This window comes from Varroa destructor, unplaced genomic scaffold (genome assembly GCF_002443255.2).
Source record: "Varroa destructor unplaced genomic scaffold, Vdes_3.0 BEIS01000001.1, whole genome shotgun sequence".
NCBI classification, from domain to species: Eukaryota; Metazoa; Arthropoda; class Arachnida; order Mesostigmata; family Varroidae; genus Varroa; species Varroa destructor.
In genome coordinates, this window is record NW_019211454.1 from 21420652 (window position 1) to 21445198 (window position 24547).

Sequence of the window (24547 nt, forward strand, 5' to 3'; positions counted from 1 at the left end):
CAATCTGGCTACATAATGCCGAACGTGCTAGGAGCTACATCTACTTGTTGCAGGGGGAAAAAAAAGCTGCAAAAGAAGCTGCGAAAATAGACAATAATACATAGATTAACATCTTTACTGTGTCAATATTAATCACCAAATATAGTTTAGATTCAAAGCATCATTTAGTTCAAACTGGTGAAGCTCTGTATAAAGAACTAGTTTGGGAACTAGCGGAAGTATAACTGACATGAAGATCTGATATATATCTTTTATCTGACACGAAAATGCACAGAAGATGCGTCTTCTGTCGTCCCATTGTTAAGTAAATGTGCGCATCTTGTGAACGGCCAAAAGTTAACTCCTATAAAGTGTCATAGTTCAACACTTCGGTGCGCGTTATTGTAGCATGTGTGTTAAACCTTAGCAAACATGTATTCCATAAAAAATGTACACGAGTCTGCGGCTCGCTTATAGAATGGGCCCTCGATATGTACATGCAATAAATTGATCATTTACGCTTCAGCTGGTCACCTATACAGCAGACTTTCGGGTTGGACTGGAAGCCAAGCAGTCACATATTTCTAATTTAGCCCTTATTTTGGGTCGGTAGCTCGTTATAGAGAGAACTGGGTGAAATCGTTCAAAATTAAGGAAAATATCAGTCGGCCTGGGATAGACGAAATTAGGGCAAACGCGTAAAAGAACAATTTTATAGACGATCCGCAGGGCAGCTCCGTCACGGACTGCAGTTCGCCTTCTTTTGTGGTGCTTACGAAACCCAGGCGTGAACTCTGTATGTTTGTGTTGAAATAACAAAACGTGACTGGGCCGTCTGTTAGAAGAGCGATTGAAATACAAGTAATTTCGTAGCCAACAAAAGACGCGAGAAAACGGGTTACGAGCGTAGAATTGTGGTCGGATGATGCGACTCATAACTACAAAAGTCGGATTGTCACTGAATAAAGCAAATACAACGACGAAGTCCCTTAATGCCTGAAGATAAAACAATTCAAGTGACATTGTTTAGATTGATCGTACGTGACGCGTTATTACGGGAGCTGGCGTCACACGTCTGCCGCACACGCACACAGAAAACGTTCGTCTCACTATTATTGAGACCCGTTCGTTAAAGCATGGAACTCAATACCTGGTTCTTACTTAAAATGTCAGCCATGCCTACTGAAAACACATGGCAGACTTGAGCATGCAAACAGGCATACATATAACGATGGCCAAAGAAAAACGATAGATATTCCTCAAAGGATCTGGTTTATCTTGTTCCAAGTGAATGTGTCGTGTCCTAACGGAACCTATTAATTCAGGTATCCATCGCGCTTACCAAAGGCACAAAAAGAGAGGCTTATTAGTGGAAGCGTTTGAATAAAATAAATCAAGAAGATGTTTGTCTCACGTGATTTAGCATCTATATGCGCCTCATTATTTATAATAGGGAAGGTTAAATTAGCTTTAACTAGCTTTTAGCAACGTCGTACTGGCTTTCGAAAAATTCTCCGTGAAGTTGGGCATTTCATACAAGTCCTGCTTGACTTTTTTAAAGGTTCCATGAGAAGCTAGAAGGCTCACAGCAAGCATTGTGCCGAAATAGTTGAATTTTAGGCTTCTAGGCAAACGGTCAGTAAATACATTGCATCTACGATGATACCCGAATATACCATTGTCGCCGAAGAGTTCCACGAGTTTCTAGGAAGCCTTAGCAAAAAAAGTTGAGAAAAATGTCATAACATTATTTTCCGTAAGATGTCCAAACTCGTCAAACAGGGTGTTTTTCATCACCTTAGTGTAGTGGGCCACAAACGTCGCTACTTGTGTCACAGTTTTTGCAGAGAAACCCGATAATTGCGGTGCTTCAATCCCTGTGCTTATTGGATCTTCTTCGTGTACTCAATAACTTAGGTAACAGCTAAAAAGGAAAGGATTTGAAACGACCGAAATAAAACCAAACTAAATAGAGTCACAGTCTAGCATTTGAAAGGTTATATCAAAAGTCGGATTCAGTGGTGATTATGTTCAAGAGGACCATCGGGATGCTGTTCCAGTTGATACTTTCACCGCGTGCCCTGAGCGTAGGCCACTAAGCGGTTACGGATTTTATAGTACAGAGTGTACTACGTATGTATTCCATTTTGTCCTTCTTCTTTGTGCTCGTAAACAAACAGGGGCTGTAGACTATCAAGCAACAAACATAGCAGCGCCTACAGCTTGCAATGACGGATAGCTTATTATCACAACAAAGAGTCGATTGTAGTGACAATCGGCTCTTTGTTATAATAATAAACTAAGTATCGTAGACGACGGTTCTTGTTCGCGAAACAAGGAAAAGATTGATTGACATATTCGAAGAGACTAGCTTATTTGTGTATAAGGTTAGGCCAATAAGGCCACGAGTCGGACGAAAACGCCATAACGTTGTGTCAGTATGGATCACTGTGCATGCCGACCTAACGACCGTAACCCGACCTTGTGCTCAACGGCTCAGCTCCTCGACGAGCTATTGGACACTGTATTTACGTTTTAGTTTGCGCCGCAACGACATCAATCCCTTCCTCTGGCTTGACTCCTCTGGATTTTTTCTTCTATGGGGCATTGCGTATCACACAGCGCCGACGACGACTCACGACCTGGACATCGTATCGATTAAGAGATTGCTTAACAACGCATAGCCACGATTCAGAATTTCATTTTTTTAGCGCACATTTAGAGGCATTTAGCGGACGTCGTCTTTTGTGCAAGGCAAAGTAGATCTCCTAGACTGAGCTAATATGAGAATCAAAGTACGGGGAGTTCCGTCTTTTTGGACACTCTCGAAGTCCTCAAAACAAAAACTATTTAGCATCAATTTTTCATCGCTCGCTTTTCCCTAAATGCTGTACCTTTATGACTTATTGTTAATAATAGGTCGTTACCGCTAGTTGAACTCGTAACAGCAACTAGGAAGTTGTTATTAAATCTTGAAATTCAACAAATCTGACGTTTGAAATGCGTAGTTTCCAATGTACTGTTATCCAATGCCTATGTAGTAGCTAAATGTTACGGGTAAAAAGTGAATCAGGTAAGTTCATAGATCTGAAATATCTGTATAGCATTTTCTGAGACTCTGAAGCTTGTACAACGAGGATAGCAGCTACTTATACTAATGTTCCATTCCGAAACGATGGATGACAGATGGGAAACATCTTATCAGTATTTATTGAGCTAAAATGACACTAGCGTCGTACTAGGTTAACCGTTTTCGTTGTAAATGCCGTGTTTATAATGGATCCACAAACGCCGAATTACGTCTCTTCGTTTATCCTCTACGCGGTGTGAATACGCATAGACGGTCCTTTGATTAACATATCTTAAGGGGCCAACTAGTTAGGCACCACCAGGTGACGCTATACAAGATCAGTATCAAAAAAAGCAAAGCATCGAGCTGTTCCCACTTGCTTAGTAATACGTTGGTTATGGTATGCGATTAGAACTAAGCTAAACGCTATTTTTTGGGATCAACTCGAGCTGGATCAAGCTTCTGCCCGCGTTCGACATAGAGGGCGCCAGATGACCTAGGGCCGCTTAGATCCCCTTAGTTAAATCTTTACCAACATGAGAACGGTGACAGTGGGAAGCCGAATAGGGGGTGGTTGGGAGACACACAGATGTTAATAGTAGTATCGTGCTACGCGATGTTTAAGACGTCGGAGCGACACGAGACCTCAGGAGACGTCCCATCATTAGAACTGGCGACAAACGCACCTCACCGGAACCCCCATTCATGATTTCTGTACTGATGGATCATTACGCTGAGCTGTATCAAATCGAATGATCTCATAGATATAATCAACATAATACCTGTTAGTCTAGACGACGTATTTGAAGGCATTATATTTAAATAAGGCAGGCAGAGGGTTACAATAGCACACTTTTCGAAGAAAAACGAATAAAACTATAAAGATATACCTTAGCAATAAGTGAAATTTTTTTCATTTATTGCTACTATAATAAGCCAACAAATACTGGTGCCTATGATATGGGCTCAAGCAAAGTACATCTATGGACTCTCAGTACTTACGTACGCATCATTTAACCAATTTTGCTGTCACCTTTTTTATATTGCTCGGGCTATACGAATCGAAACCAGAGATTTACGCTGGCAGAAAAGCATGGTAGTTGAAGATAGTTATGTTATAATATCATACTATTATCATAGCTAAGATTCGATCGTTGAAAAAACGGTGTTCTACACTGTCCCAAATAGCCCCGTCTTGGTACCAGGAGAGCAAAGATTCTTCAGTATTCCATGTGGTGACAATCAATCTTGCTTTCACGTGGAAAAGTTCTGAGAAGCGGTCAAATATCAACCTGGCCATTCTGCGTTGGAGCCGATACTTTGATCCCTTATTCTGTTCTTAATACAAAACGAATACAGCAGTTTTTTTTGTTATCACCTACCTTAAAGATGCGCCAGTCGTTAATGATGAGCTTCGTTAGCGTCGTTAATTCCAATGAGCAGACGTCCATGTTTCATGGAATTTTGGGCAGTAACAAATCGGTAAATTCAATCAAACGATCACTGATTCTCGTATGTCGTCAATCGTGTCGTACCGGGCCTCCAGCCTGAATACCTACCAACTTCTAGAGACTCTTTGTTTATGATCTCTCTATATATATACATTCTTGCTTTATTATATCCGTATGAGATCTAAAAAAACGCGAACGATTCAAGACACATTCGGTCTATTTTGTTAATATTTATCATTGGCGTTATTATCGAGAGAATCCCATCAGTTCCGTATCAAACAGTAACAATGACAGAACGAACTCGTGAGTACAACGAAGAGCTACGCTGTCGCAGTCCAGATTAGATGTCATCTGCTAGCGAAAGGAAAGCGGTATACCAAGCAGAACATTCAAAAAACAGCATCGGAAACAGCGAGGAGCAAGAAGTAAAGAGATATACGAAAGCCGCATTCAGCCACAGATTCAAAGCGTCCGAGCAATCAACCAGATTAACTACGTAACATCGCTCAGACAAACAGCAAAATAATAATAACCAGAGACATCGTTAGGGCCACACGGGTCTGACCAGCACATCAGACAGATCCGGCATAGACGTGCAACAGCCGAGCAGATAAGTACGCATTTATATATACACATGCGCGCCCGTATGCATATACAGATACACACGGAATAGTTGGCAAGCAGGTCCTCGAAAGTGCGATTATTCAAGTTCTTAAGGCAATCACGTACTACTGAAGCATCTGTGCGAAGATATCGACCATGATATATACATATATCCGTCCTTTTTTATTATCATATATCACCAATTTTGAGAATGAATTTTACAAATATTTGATTTACCTCGTAGCTTCGTATCACACTGATAGAAAGGTAAGCAAAAACACCAACTGTCAGGTTAACACCTTGGGCGCATCAGGCCATCAAGCCAGATTGATGAAGGTGCGTTACGTCGATACCGTATTGCATTGACTGCAACGCGTGCTTGATCACCGAGAAATAAGGTTTGTTTGACAATACTTTCTTGGTCATAACCGTTCTGTTGGAGATATTCCAGAGAATATTTGTGATGTTAGTTTTTGAGCTTTTCCATGGTGAGCTCCAGCCGCACTTCAAGGCTGTCTGGGGTTATGGCGGTTAGTAGCTTATTGAGAAATCGTTGCGCTTTAAGATAGCGAGGAGGTCTGTAGCGAGGAGGACTGCAGCGGACTGGAATCTTATTTGTACATATTTCGGACAGAGAATCAACTTCGGTCGCATCGTAAAATCACGCAGTTTGGGTTTCGACCTGGTACGCTTAGGTTGTAGGGGACCAAAACTGAGTGTTTGAGGTAACCAAGTACTGAGAATTCATCACAGCTGGTGAAATTTCTCAGAGAACCAATCAGTACAGCCATAAGAACGCATACGTGCAGAGTATGCTAGTCGCCCGAAATAAACAAATAAATAAATATCAAAAACGAATAAATAAATATCAAAAACAGAAATTATGCGACAACGTTCGTTGAAAAAAATTAGCTACTGGACGAAACCGGGAAGTGTCTGTGAGTTGAAGGCTCTAGCTCCAACCAGTCAGCGCGCAGGTAGGTGTTACTGAAGGCGTAACCCGTATTAACAAATGCCCCTTACAAATCCCCTTGACTAATAATAATATTACAGCTTCATCATCGAACCTGAAATCTTCCTTCGAATGGGAAGTAAAATAAGGTTCGTTTGGAGAAATCAAGGTGCGACCACGACCAAGGATCTTACTAGAATAAGGCGATGGAGGATTTTGAAATACATCCATTGTCCCCATCTCACTTCGCAACGCTGGCGGTTACATTTTGCGGTTGTTAAGCTGATGTTTAAAGGCGCTCGGGACACTCGAAAGACAACCCACGTCAGCCATTGTGAAGCAATAAAAGACCCATTTCGAGATTCTCCACGCCTTCCATAAAGCCATTTAGACCGTTTAGGAATAAAAAAAATTGCAGTGGTTGAATTGCCAAGGCGCTGAAAGGTACTAGAGCTAAATACATCAGCGTTTCAACTCTGTTTTTTCCTCAAGAAGAGTTTGCTATATTCCTAGCTGCTCATCCTTCTAAAGATTTTTCTCTTTTAGAACCCGCCACGACCCGCCTTCTAAAAGCTATTTGGTCATTTGAAAGACCTAAATAGCTGGGTCGGGATCCGAGTAATCGATCGCCTTCGGTTTTCGCAAAACTTATAGCTAAGTATCCTCGAAAAGGGACGGGCTTGTTTACATAAGTAGCGTTTGCTTTAAATCTCTTTCTATTGAAACGCTTTATTCTGACTATCATTTTGACCCGATGTATCTTTTTTTAAATAAGCCGAATATAAGCAATAATCCCTTTGATTAGTGTTTCAGTAAAGTGGGGTGAGTGTTTCAAAAACCAAAGGAAGCAGAAACCAGATCCGTCTTCAGGCTAATTGAGAGATAGGACAAAAGGGGCAAGTGATATTATTAGCGAACGTTGTTGATATTTGGTGTACTATTTACTTTTTGACGCTTATATGGGGGCTTCCTGATCTCGAACTAGCGCGCAACATAATGGCAGGGCTAGCAATAGTGGCAGTGAGCATAGTGACGCGCCATTTTGTTGCTACGTTCCTTACCAGCTGTGATTGTAGAGAATAATCCTTTAAATAAATGAGCGTTTGTATGGCATAAGCGGTACAAGCAACATGAAAGAACCAAACCTAAGAAAATGTATCTCAGGTTTGTTATGATTTTTATAGGGTGATTTGCGTGGATACATTATGAAAGGCGGCAAGGATATAAGTGTCGCTACGACGGCCTTGTTTTGATTGCTTCCATTCAGCACAAGGACGACGGCGACGAGGCCATAGCAAGGATGAGGCAATACTGAGCAGAAGCTGCCGCCACAAAGGCGTTACAGAGACAGATTTGCATGATTTGCCACTTTCGATTCCGCGCTCGTTGATGCTCCACCCAATCGTACATCCAGCCCACACGCGCTGTCGACCGACAAAGATTAAACAGACCGCTACGAGCGAACAGCGAGATACGATCGGTGCGCGCCTGAATTTTGTAACGGGTGTATCTTCTGATCATACAAAGGGGTTTTGCTGGGGAATGCAGCCTGGTACTGGGATGTATATATATATATACGCACTGAGGCCCGCAGAATTGGCACAGTAAATTTATGAATGTGTTGTACAAGGGTGAACGTACAACATATTGGTACACCGTTCAGCGGGCACAGCTTGAGGCACTTAGCAACGGAGAACCGCTCAAAAAAAGACCTTGCGCCCCTTCCCGTTACTGATATATGGTCTCAAGTAGATTACAACTTACATCTCAACAAGCCCTTACCTAGTTTCATACAAAATGACGTGATCTTTGTCAGGTCGCATTTTTTTGTTGGTCAACATATGGAACTGGTTACAGAGAACTCCTTGCACAGTTGAAAAGGCCGGTATTAGTATTATGGTACGGAGCTTTCATTTTCGCCCGGTGATAACGCTACGCGACTCAATTAATAAGATGCACCCGGAAGCGGGAAGCTTGAGGTTTGCGAATCACAGCGTCTCCTATACAGGTTACTTGGAGCGCCCGCCCGGTGATTTTCGAATGTTTTGATAACTATGAAATTATTCTAAAACCAATAGATAGAAGAACATCGCAGCCGAACTGGTGATGCGTGTTTTGTCCTACGCGCATCGGTGTGTAACAGCAGAGATCTTTGACTGGAGGACGCTTTTCCAAAAGGGCTAGTTGTTAAGGTTCAGTCGGCGAGTCATGAATCCTGGCATAGGCTGCAGAAATATATATTTGGTCCTTGAAAAAAATTAGCTTGAGATAAGCACGTTCTAGCGTTCTTTTTTTTCTTTAGTAGTTCTTTTTTTATCACTAGCTACCTTTTAATGGGTGTACTTCCACTAGTCCTAATGTGCCTTGAAAATCACAACGAGGTAGCTACACTGACTGTTGTCCTTACAAGATACACATTTTTCTAGTTAATAGAAGAGCAAAAGCCATTGCTAATAGATCCAATCAGCGATTGGCACAACGTGGCAACAACCACAGGATACGCAAGTCACGCTTTTCTGGAGTAGAAGATCTCACTTGGTTATCATGAGCGAACGACTGTTTTACCATTCATTATTCGGTATTCGGCGTCCAATGAAAAGGGAAGTCCGAAGATGTCAGGCGTTAGTCAAGAAAATCCGGTAGACGCGGGTAGCAAATTTTGGATGACGAAACAAGGAATTAAAACAAATTATACATAATAGAAAATATGATGAATCATTCTCAAGTTACGCGAAGGTGGTACTAATCTGTTTCTTGCTTATTTTTAGCGTTCGCTTACGCATATGGATGCACGTATTTTTTACGTACATCTTTCTGTTATCCGTCATATAGATACGACGAATAGTTTTCTATCGTACTGTTGAAGGGGTGTGAATCATATGATCAGCACTGTCGTAATCACTATCCTCGTATGACAACGACAAAAAGAAAAACATAAGAAGAATAGAACTAAGATATGCTTGCTAGGAGCTGCTTAGTCGACAGAGCTGGCTGGTTGACTGTGCTCCAGGACAAATGACAGAAAATGGAACGGCCAATTGTTTCGGAGACAACAGAGACCTTTAAGTTGTATTCGTGTTATCTGGCGAGATTCCGACGCGATAATAGTAATATTAGTGAGTTGCGAGGGAACACAAAATTATATCTGAATTGAATTTACACTCTGTCATAGATTTTTAGGTAAGTTGCGTACATTATAACTCTCGAACATTACCGAAAAAAAGTCTCCGTACCTGGGAACAGTATTTCCGTTAAACACTGCTTAGTACCTAGGTCATCTGAGTCCATAATCCATAAGAAAGGCAACACTATCAAGCTTCTGCTGTCGTTTAGAAAGTAAAGAAACTGAAGTTAGAAAAGTAATTATATAGTACTAAATATTTTCGGTTTTTTTGCTTATTTTTATTATAGAGAATCGTAAAGAAATTTAGTTTTCGTAACTTAGCCAAACGCCGAGAAATTCCAGATTAGTCAATACCTTGGGGACGATAAGTTATACAGTATACTAATTCAATACGCAAGTTCTTCTAACACGAATGGAACTGGGACATATCTGCTAAGAAACCGATTTGATGGTTATATGCTCACAAGTGAACTTATTATGGGGATCTCGAGTAAATTGACTACTTGACCCGAACTATTTGTAATTTCAAGGATAATTCCAGAGCACATTATAAAGCGCGCCTAACGTCGAAATAGATCTGCAGCGGTTCTTGAATTTCCCTGCGTACGTCAGTATTGCAGTACGCCCACTAATAAGATACTACATTTTACAGTAAAAAAAAATGGTACAAATGTTTTTACAGAAGCCCATTTGACTTTGCTACCAGTGGATAGTCTATTAACGTGTTGTTAACCACAGTTTCTTAAAGCATTTCAGTATAAAACATTGATTTTTGAAAACAAATGTAAAGAACCGGATTTTAAGCCCAAGTGAAACAAAATGTTTTTTATCCAGTATATTTAATAATATTTTTCTTTTAGAAATAGGTATTTTGCATTGATTTCGTTTCTCTGAATCTATTGGAAACGTCAATTATTCATACTAAGTATCGGGCAGACTCTGCTTTCAAGTCGGCGGCGAGACCTCCGTGTGTTCGGTGTGTGACGTAGGGGGCACATACAGACGTTGGTCGAAGGGAGAATTTAGTTCGGTCTTAGCGTTTGGCCCGCTGTGGAAAATGGGAAAAAAAAAAGAATAATAACTTCCTCGATTCATTTATACGCAGTTACGTTGGGATTATTGCGCCATGCAATCTTGTAGGTATCATGCTTGTCCTTACATTTGTTTTAATGCGTCCACAAAAAGCTTTGAAAATCCGGCACTATGCACCACTACACAGTGTCCCACAGGTATAGCAGTATTCGCAGGCTCTATGATTTATAAGGTTTGCTTTCTCTAGGTACAGAAAATTTGCGTTGGGTGCCTTGGCTGGGTTAGGTTCAGACTCAAATGATTCTTATTGGAATGGATTTCTACAGTCTTTTGAGTTGAGGTCTACACACGAATAATCACCCTTATATGCATAAGGCCTTCTCTTCACTATAAAACTACATAATACAGTGAGCCCATTTTTCTGAAGCTGCTAATAAATAAAAATCCCACAGGATATACTGGTGGACTGGCGGACATTCAACGAGTTGTATGAGACAGTCCGCCTCCCATGTGCTTCTAGTATGGGATGTTTTACCGAGGTAGTCGTATAGTTACACATACGGGCTAACTTTGAATTAAAGAAATACAATAATTTTTTAGCTAAAACTTCTATACTACTTGAAAAAAATATAGATTGCATTCACAGTTTACTTTGGTTATAACTGCTTCCATCAGAAGTGTCGCGTTTAATGAAAGAATATATATTTTCTATACCTCTACGTACGATAACAACTATTGAAAGTTCCTAACATCACATATTTATCCATTTACGAAGCGATCCATATATTAAATGTTATGTACTATTCGAAGGTGTGTATAAAAGTATTACAAAAAGGACAAGGGGATAAGTACCAGGTGAGGGTTACACCGCTCTGGTATCCTAGACAGATAGACCATTCCATCAGTATCCCCGTTCTTTATCAGCTTTAATATTAAAAAAGATTATTGCAGTGTTCATGACAAAGGTTCCGATTCGATAAGTTACAGAGGGTTTTCTGTGTCGATGTTGGTAACAACTTGAACACTTAAATGCTACATACACTATTGCGGGAACAACAACTATCCTAAGTCGCAGAAAAACATGCTTTACGTTTCCTGATATTCTTTTCAAGAAGCGCAAATGAAATATACTGAAATAAGCACAACTTCTATGAGCCACCCCTACTTATCTAAGATTTCTCTATTATCCACTTAATCAATACACTGTGGACATGTAGGGGACGGTGAGGCTGTATAGGCCGTAATTTACTTGACGCTATTGTTAAAAACGACAGGTGTCACGTAAAAAAATACTCTCTAAAGATCTCTTCTATTACAAATTCCCCACACTTCACTGAAATATCACCTGAAGACAATTATGCCGTTGGCCTATATAGCTCCACGAGGTACAATATATGGGCCACATTTAGAGTCAAGATGGGCCACTAGCGATAAAGAGTGTTTTCTAGAAAGAGCTATGATGATCGCTAAAGAAGGCGATGTTTTATGTTCAGTCGTTGCCTGGATAGGGAGGTTAAGAGTGATGATCCTTCTACCATAGGTGCGCATGTAAAGTTCCTCCGCGTGATATGAGCCGGTCTTTAAATGGCTCAGGTAAGTTGAATTTACTTCAAAAAAAAATAAGAGACACGGCAATAATGTGCGCACTGTTTTTCCAAGCCAATTAAAGCAAATATAACTATCGTGTTTATACATTATATTGGTATAAATAATCGTACGTTGAAACGTGTCACCTATAATCAGCATGATCGGCAACAAATAATACTGTTCTATCCGAATGATGCATTATGCCAATGGAATGGCGGTTTTCTTTTAAAAAAAAAGCACCGTGTGACAGCCCGCAACGAGTATAAAACTACGATACATTATTTTACCCTATGCACTATGCGTTCCTATTAAGCTTACTCGTACTCTGAATCCTAGTTAGTCGTCTCGGTCTCACTGAGAAATTAGTATCGCCTGATGGATCCATTCCTCACGTTAAAGGCGGCCTTTTATTTTTGAAAAGATCCCGTTGAAAACGCTTTGCGTGAGCATTTAGCTTCAAACTCCCGTACCATATCTCCCTCACTACTACCTCAGTTATCACCGATGTTACAACCTGTATATGGAAACGAATGCTTATGCCAAAAAGGTTTTAACTTCCTAAACACTTTCTATATATATTAAAAGAGTAGACTAATCAATAGTTGTTCCTGTTTAGATTGAGGTTAGCATAGGAACGAAGGTACTGACAACGCCTCTGGATACTTTCTTTGTTTTGAAATAAACTTGCAATGTCTATTCTGTTCAAGCCCTCGTTACGTTTGTAACAGTGAATGGTCTAAATTATTCTAATAGTTAAGTTAATGTTACGACTAGACCTTCAGGTACTGCAAACGATTAAATTAGATTTACGGAATGATCCAAGATTTTTCATTTGGGTATTCGTAATAGAATAGCAATATTTGCAGCAGAGATTAGGTGATCTTCTTCGAAAATTTAGGGATACCATATCACCGGGATTCAATAACTTACTTGGCACAACTGTTTTTAATATCCACCTGTGTGAAAACCCAAAACCATAGTTTACCATATCTGAATAGGTTTCACCCGCGTCAAGGAGCAGCAATATTGGCACCCATAAAATATAGTGACTGGACTCATTTGGTGGTTTACAGAAACAATTAAGATGAAAAGATTCGCCTCCGCGTGGACTCAAAAGACGAAAATCAACCAGTAAATCAGATTTTCGAGCTTCGTATATGCATTACCTAATTCATCAATAAATTCCCTCTTCGACCCCATGGTATGGTTCTCTGCTTCCTACGGACTGCGTCTAGCTGACATCTCAGAGGCACTTTATGAGTTTCTACAGGCTAGGGCTGGCTTTGATTGAAATACTGAATCATTTTATTGACCCAACTACTTTTTCCTTATGACCCAGATAAGCCAGTGGTGTTAGCCACGTATCTTACCTAAGAACATATCCGCCATTCTGTTTCAGAATTGTCTAGTTCGAACGAAGGAATAGATTATCATCCTAATCTGCCTCATATTCCCATTTAAGGACGTTAAGGCTACCAAAACAACAATATGCTTAGTATCATCGCCTAGCCTTAGCTATAAAACAGGCAATCTGACAGTTACTTAGAATGGACGAGAAGGTTCATATTAACGACGGACAACAAATTACTGTGCCTATTTTCATCCTTAACAGAGCAAGTCCAGCTTGAGAACCGTACGTTTATAATATTACGAGACTGTCCTACCGCAATTTACGTACCGTATCCAGTATCGGCGTGTCTTAGGTTATGGTCACATGAACGCATTAACCAGATAAAAAAAATTCAAAGCTCTTGCAAACTGAATAGCAAAAAACAGAATAAATTTTACCAGTGCAAAAGTGAATCAGCTGAAACCAACGTCCCAGTCAAATTATTGAACGCGCAAAAATCCTTTACATTAACATTTACGTTAAAACAAACGAGATATTTGAACATATTATTATAGGGTCACATCAGATATCTTGACCCTCATCTCGGATAGCGGTAGCCAGTTCGTTAATAATGAGTTTAAACACTCTCAAAGCCATACTTTTAAATGTTTAGCACCTTAATAGCCCTTCCTTCCTTGCATCCTCGTTTCGTGTCCGGAATGTCTAACGGCAACACCGGTCGTGAGACTCGAAACATAGGGGTTCAAAATGCAGCGGCAGGAACTACCGAAAAGAACCCAGAAAGTGACACTAGGTCAATAATTGTAACAAACGTTGACTATACAAAAGCAGCTACGGAGAAATGACGTTCTAACGGAAAGCCAATATGTAACGATCTCACAAAATGGACTGCGTTCATAAAATTCTAGTGTTCAGGAGGGTTCACTTCAGGTCTAACGGATTAAACCATAAATGGTACACAAATTAAATAAGAACATCTGGACATTAGTCCGCCATAGTGGACTGGCAACGTCCCGGTAAATTTCGGCAGCGATGAGTAATATCTTCGGGTCACTATCACTGTAAATCGTTGGGTAGAGTTGACACCGGGATTCCAGCACGAACCTTTGGGAGATGTTATGCTATATAGGACTTGTTCCAGTTGGACCTAAGGTATTAGGCAAAAATAGATTACCCTACCCGCAGACTGCTCGCGGTGTGAGCGAGATAACAAAGCCTTGATATCGTAATTGAATATCGGAAACAAATAACAATATTCTATATGCTAGCATTACGAGTTGTTGCTGGTGGCTCAACGGACGTCGAGGTTATGCATGAATATGCTTTTAGCGATGCCAGCTGGTAGCGTACCACCATCATAGCATATTATTCTAACGACGGATTATGAATTAGTGAATGTATTGAGTGGTTGTAGCGTACAAATGTATGCCGTATGACGTGCGCGGTCCTACGATAGTATCGGGTCGTTAAATTAAAGGAGCCGAAAAAAGACTACCTCAATGCAAATACAAGAGATATCGCGATGATCATATCCGCTACGCAGCGCTGTGAGAAGTGACTGCTCTAGCCATTCCGAGATAAAGGACCGGCAGCAGTCCCTCAATTTTTTCCTAACAGTCCGCCGTTGAAGGAGCAATAGTACTATTAAGCGCCGCTAGAGACCACCCATGTAGGCGAGGCGTCAGCTCTGAAAATTACACGCATATGTCTTGAGTACTCCAGTCAAGATAGAAAACAATGCAACAAGCAGGCGATCCAGGACCGCAACGCTATGGAAAGTGTCACATCTATCTGTCTACCTGTCTAAAATAATTAAAACACACAATAGGGCAAGTGAACCCGTACAATGAGCAAAGAGAGCTGGGTCGAAGAACAAGCCACACAGCGCGCGTACCGCGGCCCGAGCGGGAGGCGCATCGGCCGCCACTACGACGAACAGAAACGACGACAAGAGAAAAACAGAAAACGTAAAAGTTGCAATAATTCCAGTGATTACTTTCGAGTCAGGGAACTTTGTCGAGAACGGACCCCGCTGACTAGTCGGTCTGGTGGAGTGGATTCACTTAAGCCACTGGGCAACGCCCAACGCTGGATATAAAACAGTCCATGGTGGCCGCTCATGTAGGTAGATGAATCGCGATTCATTTGTTGAAACTGAAAATAAACATTTAACACCGTCCGACGCCTAACCGAACACAATTTTTACCTACACCAGATTTTGCCAAGTCCACAATCTGCGTACGCTGGAAGATATCGACTTCTATTAAGGACTTTCACGTATGCAGCAGCACAGCAGCAGTGACTGCAAGGCTTTCGCTGGTATAATGCTGATGTATGCGATGATATAATAGATTTACATATGGAATATGACGATGATGATGATTACGGCGGAAGAACTAACGGCGAGAACAAAGTATGGCCATCTAATTGCTCGCCGTTGTTTGTCAATTAAGCGTCTGTTGTTCGGCGGCAAGGAAAGCGGGGAAAACAAGGTAATCGAAAGACGCCATTCTCTGATTCGTAGTTAGCCATGTTAGTTATATGAAGTCGGTGTGCTACCTCGGAACTAAATTTTTAATTAGTGCTTCACACATGGAAGCAATTTCTAGAAGACAGAACTTCGTAGCATAATTTGTTTCCCGAGGTGAAATGACATTGTGCTAGAGTATGCGAAACTGTTTCTGTTGCATTGGCACAATGCGCTGTCCTGCAGGACCTTCTAAGGGCAAGACCTATGTCGTCGAAACGGTCAAAGTAGCCGACACAGTATTTCGATTGAATCGTAACTTTAAACAAACAATTCCTTGCAATAGTAAGTTCTGTACGTCTAGTCACAACCTACGTAGAAGTTCGTAACAAGGGGTATTTTTCGCTGGTAACGATGGAACGACGGCTTTTGAACAACTGCAACTTGTAGTTACCCAAATCTAAAGTTTTGTGAATATAGTGCGAACGTAAAGTGATTAATGTGCCATAAACAAGCACGAGTAGAAAAGCAAAGTTAATTGCGAGAAACTTGCAGTTAGTTGATTGTTTCGAAAAAGCGAGCGATTATGAAAAATGGGTTCGCTTTTTGTCGAGAGATTACTCGACTGTGGTACCCCAGCGCAGCGATCTTATAGCACAAAGAACGAGGTAATTTGATAATAACCATTAATTAATTATGGGCTCTTACATGGTGGTCTACCCACTTCAGCTGGGGCTGCACAATAGGCGTTTCATTGTGGTACGATCAAGCGCCTTACGCTGACTTGGACGTTATTGTTATTGCACTAGTTATCAACAACACACTGAGAGAAGGGGACTGAAGTTGACCGCTGTAAGCCTTTCTGATGGCCAACACTTACGCCGTTCACGACACAAACGTATATACGTATATGACGGGTAGATGGTCGAACAAGGATTTGGCTTTTGCCATACACCAGTATCGTTTAGCTAGCCCGTCTGGGCGATCCAAAACCCATCGGGGGTTTGCGACGACAACAGAGTGAGTCCTCTGTGTGTAGTTGCTGCCAGTTATAATAGTTGAAACGTCCAATAACAAATGGAGACGAAAAAAGTTTGCCATTTCTTCATTCCCTCCCTCCCTTTCTCGCTCTCTCTCTATAGATATTTATTTATAAATATATATGTTTATTTGTATTTATATAGAGAGTAGATGTTGCAGCTGCTGGTTGGGGTGACTATTGTTTTGAAAGCAGACAAACGATGTTGAGGCTTCGGTAACATACTGCTTGACTAACCTATGGAACCTACGAGACCTTTTTGAATATCAATTGGTCTAGTTCTTTAAGCACACATAATTATGTATGCTCTTCCACTAGTTGTAAGCTTAGTTGACTAATAAATAATATTGAAAGTGATCCGATGCGACTAGTGTCAACAAAATACTATTATACATCAGGCAATTTTAGATATATGTTACGGGCAGTCACTATAATTATGTTGATGCTTAATTTTGTACCTGACAACCGGGCAGGGACAATCCAAGGAGCGAATAAAACTTGAAGAACGTTCATTGAGATGATCATCTCTCTACTTACGGCCTAGGCGGAAAGCGGTCCATTACAATGGTCTGTCTTCCGAGCATTTGGTTTCCTTATAATAATGTGCAAGAAAAAATTCTTATCGGAGGCGCAAGGTAAAGCTATAAAATAGGACTAGGCTGTCTAATGCACTAGTCTCAAAGATCCCATATTAGGGCTTCGAATTTCCTGGTCGATCGAACAGGAAGGAGTCAACGCATACTGGGCAAAATAGCAATCAATACTTCATAGCAGTGTTATTGCAGTGATCAGCGATCAGCGCTTTATTGATCCGTACAATAGATTGCCTCGCTGTACGATGTAAGTTAACTTCCTGTTAATTCAACTACGAGTTCCCCACGAGTGATGCGAAGTTCATTTGAATAATTCGGACAGCAGATAGAACACCTTTCTCGGCATATATTGAGCCGACTTCAAGCAATTGAACCGGCCGCAATAAAGTAATAGGTTCACTTTTCGAGAACAAGAGCCTTTGCGCGCGGAATGTCGGAGCACCACGCTATTTCCGGGTGCCCAAAAGGCAAATCAAATCTCACAGGAGTGTACCATAACTTTGGTTGTGACTGTGATACGTACTTCAATTGTTATTCTTATTAATGGCATCTTTTTTTCCCCCAACAATCTGACTTTTGTGACCCTTGTCTCAAAAAAGCATCGCAGCGTTTCTGATTTTTGACACGGTACGAATGTTAAATTACTCTTCAAAAGATTACATTCCATAAATCGTACGAAAAACATACGAGGAGCGTAAGTTATTTGCCTTTTATACGTTCCGCACGCGCCGCCTCTGTTACATGAACACATCACAACCATTGCCAACATGAAGATTACTAACTCTGCCTTTGTTAAAGACATTACGCGCTAATGATTCACCCCTCATAGGCGTTAGGATGTCACCAGTAAAATGAAAACAAACAAACAAACAAACAAGATTTGACATAGCACATCGCATAATTTCGAAGCCTATCATTGGCTATGTAAAATGTTTACTCTGCATTTTCACAGGCCGACTATTCACGACTCCAAGTTCGACCTTCGAAGCCACGTTCTCAGAGCGCGACTTAAGTGATTATACATGGCCGCGGCTTATGAAACAATGGCCGCGGCTTATGAAACAATGGCGAGACAAAATATCGTTGCTCTCATTCGTCGCCACTTGAACCGTCCCTTTCAGGGGTTTTTTGGATGGTATTCCCGCCTTCCGCTATTACACGAAAGGCCACACAAGAAGGACACACACTTTTGAGAAACTAGCATACTCTCAGTGATACTTGGCGCATTCGAATCTTTTTGCCGGTTCATTCAAAATGAGTCAGTAACGGCCAGGAGAAAATTTACGAAAGTATTCTGACTGCCCTCTAGCGGCAGAAGTTCACGCTAACAACTTAGCTGTCAATCTCTAAATGGGAAAATAATTGCACAAAAGCAAACTTAACCTTATAGGACGACTCGGCTGCTAAATAGCTTACATGAACTTTATGTTGCTCGTAAGTTTGTCCGTTCACACAGAATTAATATATCTATCTGCACCTTCAATACACTGCTAGCGGCATGCTTTACCTCCCACTTCGGTTAGAGCTTAAGCGTTACCTTGAAGGAAATTTCAATGAAGCTAAAATCTCGTAATCTATAAAAAAAATATATATACTAAAGAACGTTTAAATTGAGCATCATATTTCAAATAGTAACTATCACTAAGCAATGCCTTCTTTATAAACGAGAAGATTTTAGCTATACGTTAACGTAATTGCGTGCAGGAGAGTTTCGCACTTTAGGGCATGCTTGCTTTGGTCAGGTGCTCCCAGGGTATGAAACTAAAGTTTACGGCAACAACATACCTAAGCAATCCCTTCGGAATACGTATAGGTGACTAACATTTTATGTATGTATGTATCAAGACAATCAACTGCTGATACAAAAGAATCACTCCGCCGTATCATATAGACCACATCCGTAGAGCTGACCCGGGTTACCGTACAATACCAATTCGCTTTAAAATTCATATAAAAACATACAACGATCGTGATAATGATGTGATTATTACACTTAACCTATTTATCTTTTGTAAATAGACACTAAACTCTTCAATAACGAGTTTTGTATGACCCAAATCAACTTTTCAGCGGGGACGGGTTAAGCTAATTTTTTATGGTGATAAAATATTTAGTTCCTAAGAAGGCAGTGCGCATACCCTTGCCCTTAAAGGCAGAAGTTTGCACTTTCCCGTAAAACGTAATGTTAATTCGGTTGGCTGTAAACGGACGGCAGCGTCTTCTTTCTCATTTTCGATGTTTGAAAACATCATCTCTCTACTGTTACACATTAGACAAATACCTTTGCCCATAAAGGAAAAGTCGTCTCACCTTACAACATTCGATACTCCCGTTCTAACAACCGGATACGGCACTCGTCGGACGCTGACAAAAGTGTTGAGAGCGAAGCGCTGTGTCCGTTTACCCAGAATCGCGGCCCGGGTACATGGCAAGCTATAGCAGTTCCTCGAAATCTACTTCCTAAATCCTTAAGTAATCATCAAACGCCGACAACACGAGTCGTTTCGAATTCCGCCCCATCGTCAAAATGCTAAAAATTGTAGATTTCTATATTTATTACCTCACATCAGCAAAGGACAGCGCATTATTAGCCAACAAGGTAAAAATTATTGTTTAGGATTGCAGTGAGATGGCACAGTGAGTCATTTGCCTACAGGCTATCGGAGCATTTCTGACGTGTAGTAGACCGCAGACTAGCTCATAATCATACTGGTCCGATGATAGCCTTTAGTACGCTCAGCTGTTTACATCTGGTGACGACAGCTCTAGCTATAGACAACTCACAACCGTAAAATAGCCGAAGTCCGCTACTATGCGTTCCGCGCCATAAGAATTTAATCATCCGCATTAGGCAGACCGCTGTATTACCTCGTCGTGTATTAGTACGTCGAAATGGTGCGAAAATGAAGAAAAACCCATATTATATTCAATGCAATGAACAGTTTTTATTTAGGCGACAACATATAGTGGCTTCGCTGACGCGATCGACAACGATGGTGATCTAGCCCTCACGGTGCGTCCTCTCTCTGCCATTTAAAAGAAGTCTACAGTATATGGCGGAACTGTAACAGAATGTGACGACACATTGGCATTTTTTTGGCAACGCTTCACGGTTTTCATCTACAATACGTAACGTGCAATGGTCAGGTATTGTTCGTTACATGTCTGAGGGCCAACAGCCCAAGGGTCCGCTAGACTTCATCAAAAAGTGTTTCACTTAAAAAAAACTTCTTATACCGCACCTGTTTCATGCTTGTCCAGCAATCAAACATATCAAGACAGAGGGCTCCTGCAAGACCGTACTCTTGCAATAAACGACGAGCAAATGAAGCCCCAGTCATAAATGTACCACAACTTTGTGCGAACTGATATCAACCAACCCAGTGTGGGACCTAGACCCCTACATATTTGTACTCAAGCAGATGATTTACTGCCCGTCCTACATAGATCTATGTATGATAAACGGTTAGTACACTAGAAGGCTCCCTCCCTAAACGACGCGTACATTCTGCACGTACGACGCTTATCCGACGCATCGCTTTCTCCAGATGAACGTATTTGTTGGCTTCAAAGAAAGCCAGCAGAATGTTAATCATGCCATACCATCGCAGTGAGTGCCTCCGTACAACACGGACCTCCTGGAAACCTTCGACTAGAAAGGGAACTATGTTCCCTGGTCAGATTGATTATATAGAACATGATGCACACACAGGGCTGTCTGTGAAACTGATAAAATAGGACAGTACCGTGCCGGCTGATATACTGAGTTTTGCAAAGCTGCCTTACAGATGCCGAATTTTCCAACTCCTTTATTAGGCGACTCCACCTGCACTTACCCCAAGAGCAGCACGTGTTCTTTCACAAGGACTTAGCAGCCTATAATGTCAGGATTTGCGGGAAACCCACGAAGCGAATAAAGTGCATTATCTAAAGCACTACGTCGAAGTACCTAGATTCTATACGTGGACCAACAACAGGTGGACAAAACAAAGGCGCGGCTCCTAAATTCCCCACTTGCCGACATACTGCCATTCGAATTTTCTCGACTTATTGTACCGTTCTCGGATCTACACCGTCCCCCCCCCCCACTGGGGGAAAACTATTAATTGCGTGTTGTGCTTCGTCGCGTCTGTGCTTACATTTATTGCTATTAAAAGCAATAGATGCAGGCAGGTTATGTTAGCACATACAAAGAGAAATGCATATAGAAAAGGCTTTTCTCGGCCGAAAGACATTGAGACTAGACGATGGCAAATGCCCACAGCGTACATATGCCACAGGCAATTTTCCTTCTTAGAAGCAAATGTACCGGTCTCCGTCCATAAAACTTCGTTCGGAAAGTGCGCGCTGACAGGAAGATGGCACTTGCAGCGGCTCCATCAGGCGTCACTGAAACCTTGATGCCTACAAGCCTCATTGCCCACCCTCGTTTCAAGATCCGTACCTGGGCCACCGAAAACAAGTTATGCAGTTCTGAGAGTAACTCAGAAACTGCTAATCTTCTTCGCCTAAGAGCTGTTGTTAGGTAGGACGGGAGGCTGTGATTAAACGCGAAGTCTTGGAGGTCGATCCCCGAATTTTTTATGATGTACGCAGCCCTGATGAACCATTCGGCAGAATTTTAACAGTGTAATGCCTGCCAATGCCGACATTAAAAATGCGTACGTGAGGTATTTCAATGGTTGACTCAACTTGCGCGGGACCCAGGATGACTCACTGCGGCTGACAGCTACCACTCCCAGTTCCTGTTAGATATTGATTAGTAGTATACGTATTCAAAGTAATATCACGTTTTGCCTGGAAATGTTGTTATACGGTGCGAACGTATCGACTTACTTCACTACCAAATTCTCGTATAGCGCTGAGGTATCTGGTCTCTTGCCGCGAACTAAAAAGGCGAGACAATTATTCTTATGAGGAACCTTGATTTTAAAATGCAACGGTACTTAAATGGTAGCTGGTGGTTCGTACCCGCATGTCATTGCCGCAAGAGGGTCACGGGCGGATTCCCGAACACGAAGATCTAGCTGCTCCCACGAGTTACTCTTTCGCATGACGTTGACACGTCGCGTAACCACCGCCTATTTCCGACACGAGTTTGCTTCGCAATGACTATCCATAAAACCGAACCATAGATGTTCTCCTTTGTTCTAAAGAACCTGTCTCAAATCACAGCTAACTCTACGTTGCTTTCAGCCATGGTCATGGGTATAGCTATTATATGCCAGCTCAAATACCAAAACAATACTAGCATAGGAAACATTGTGAGTCCACCGAATAGCATCGCTCGACAGCTGTCCTGGCAACACTTTTGACAACATCCTGCAACATTTCCACTAAATGATGGCACACTATATCTCACCTCAGGAACGGGCGAGATTCACATTCATAGTTAGGAAATACACCAGAAATAATGTTGTACATTTTGGACCACTACATTATTAGGTCTCTTCACCAATTTGAAAGTAATTTGCGTAATGCCTGCCTCACATTACCACATTTTTCATCCTTAAGTATCTGGCTTACAGGAGTGATGCTGACATCGGGTGACGCCAATGATTCGTTTAACAATTTTTTAGCATACAATTTCTCTTACGTCAAGAGGAGGGGTGAAGATCGATAGATATTCAATAGCAGGCGTTGTTATATATTTAATTCGCCTATTAGTATTGTCGTTTTGCTTCTGTAAATGTAAAATAGAATACGTTTATTAATAAAATGTGCTAATTAAGGATTTTAGGCGGCAACTGAATCTAGCCTGAAAGGCTCTGTTAGAGAGCATAAACAGGGTGTAGTTTTTAAGGCCACCTTCGTGAAAAGTGTAGCGAAACTTGATTGGTTATAAACCGAGACCAATAACATCTTCGTTTGAAAGCATCACCGTTGCATGCACCGTTGAAACAAACACCGAGGCATCGTCCCGCACAGGTAAAGGCCCTAACCGATGATGACCGAGTGTATCACTTAGTATGCCTGTGTATGGCCCTTAAAACGGCTTACAGGCAGTTCTATGAGGGCTTCTGGGTTTGTTACTGAAATGAAAACTTTAAGTGGAAGCTCGTGCAGTACTGTTCAAGAAACTACGGAGCCGGAAGTTGTGAGGTAACGATTTGAGCCGACGATCGAATGGAAATTTTAACGGGAAAGCGAATTAAGCGCAATACGAGACAGCAACGTATAAATGTGAAGTTACTTGTTGATAGACTAGCAGGATAACAGATTCTAAAGTACCGTTTCCATTATTTGGAGGCTAATATCGCGAGAATAACTGCTGATTATATAAAGCTGCGGTAAATTAGTGAGGTAGTGTAAGTGCACTGTTGATTCCTAAATCGAAATCAGACCTTTTTTTCGAGCAGTGTATAAACTGCAATGGGAAAACGATGGATAAAGCATTTAGGCCATTGGAACCCTCCAATGGCTGCGGTGGGCTAAGGTCTGCATAACGAAACTAAAAATTTACTCGCTATAGATAAAAAGACTGCGATTAATTAAGTGCATCAGTACAGTCATCGGTTCACTGAGGTGTGAGAGCAGTACACGAAATTTTCCCTTGAAATCGCCCGCCATCGAAAGCTTAGTTACCACCATGAAAGTTTAAACAAACTCAATCTACGCTTGTGTGTATTGTCCGATAACGATGTTCTGATATACTCGTTCTACAGCTCTTTTTTAGTAAACTAATTTATTTATTGTCTTATGTTGGTAAAGTCACTACTCGATATCGGAATTGCATGTAATTCGATCATAATAAATGGGTCCTTACATATACGTTTCGACAAAGGTTCTGTTAGGTACTGTCTCTGCCAGGAGACCATGGCACTGAATTCCTCCCGAGTTTTTCTTTTTGTAGTATGACAAAAGAAACGAAGGCTGTGATTAAACAAGTACACTATATAATGCCGCGACGTAAGGGCAAATTGAATTTAATGCCAATGTCACTAAATGAATATCTGGTTTTCGAAGATGCAAACAAAGCGCTCTATGCTGTCGTTCTTAGCATCGTTGGAGTTTCCATTGAACGTTTACACGCAGGAACAGAAACGGCGCAGTCGCAGAAATCGAGAGATGGATTGCTACAAGTCTCCTAGTACGAAGTAAAATAAACTTTTCGCCTCACCTGCTTCAGCCGCATTTTGCCGAAAAACCTTGAAGCTGAAGAGTTTCCGCAATGTAAGCCTTTGCCTTATAACGGTAAAATGCAAATAACACGTATACCGTACTTGAATATTTAGAGAAATACACATAAATTTGACCTTCCGGGACGAACAGCATGTCGTAGCCAAACGTATCACAGAA

The 24547-nt window shown here is 41.3% G+C and overlaps 3 long non-coding RNA genes across 5 annotated transcripts in view; 2 read left to right on the plus strand and 1 right to left on the minus strand.

The window, feature by feature from the left end:
* The window catches only part of LOC111247646 (uncharacterized), a 30243-nt gene extending 10054 nt beyond the window's left edge, over window positions 1–20189 (minus strand). Inside the window, exon 1 of the long non-coding RNA XR_002672194.2 lies at window positions 19559–20189. This is a non-coding gene — a long non-coding RNA (uncharacterized LOC111247646). The remainder of the gene's footprint in view (window positions 1–19558) is intronic.
* LOC111247653 (uncharacterized) overlaps window positions 1–24547 on the plus strand; it is an 82158-nt gene that overhangs the window by 38510 nt on the left and 19101 nt on the right. The gene's annotated exons all lie outside the window — the stretch shown is intronic.
* On the plus strand, window positions 14411–22510 carry LOC147758371 (uncharacterized). Its single transcript, XR_015320560.1, has 2 exons — window positions 14411–15641; window positions 20191–22510. It is a non-coding gene; the product is annotated as an uncharacterized LOC147758371 (long non-coding RNA).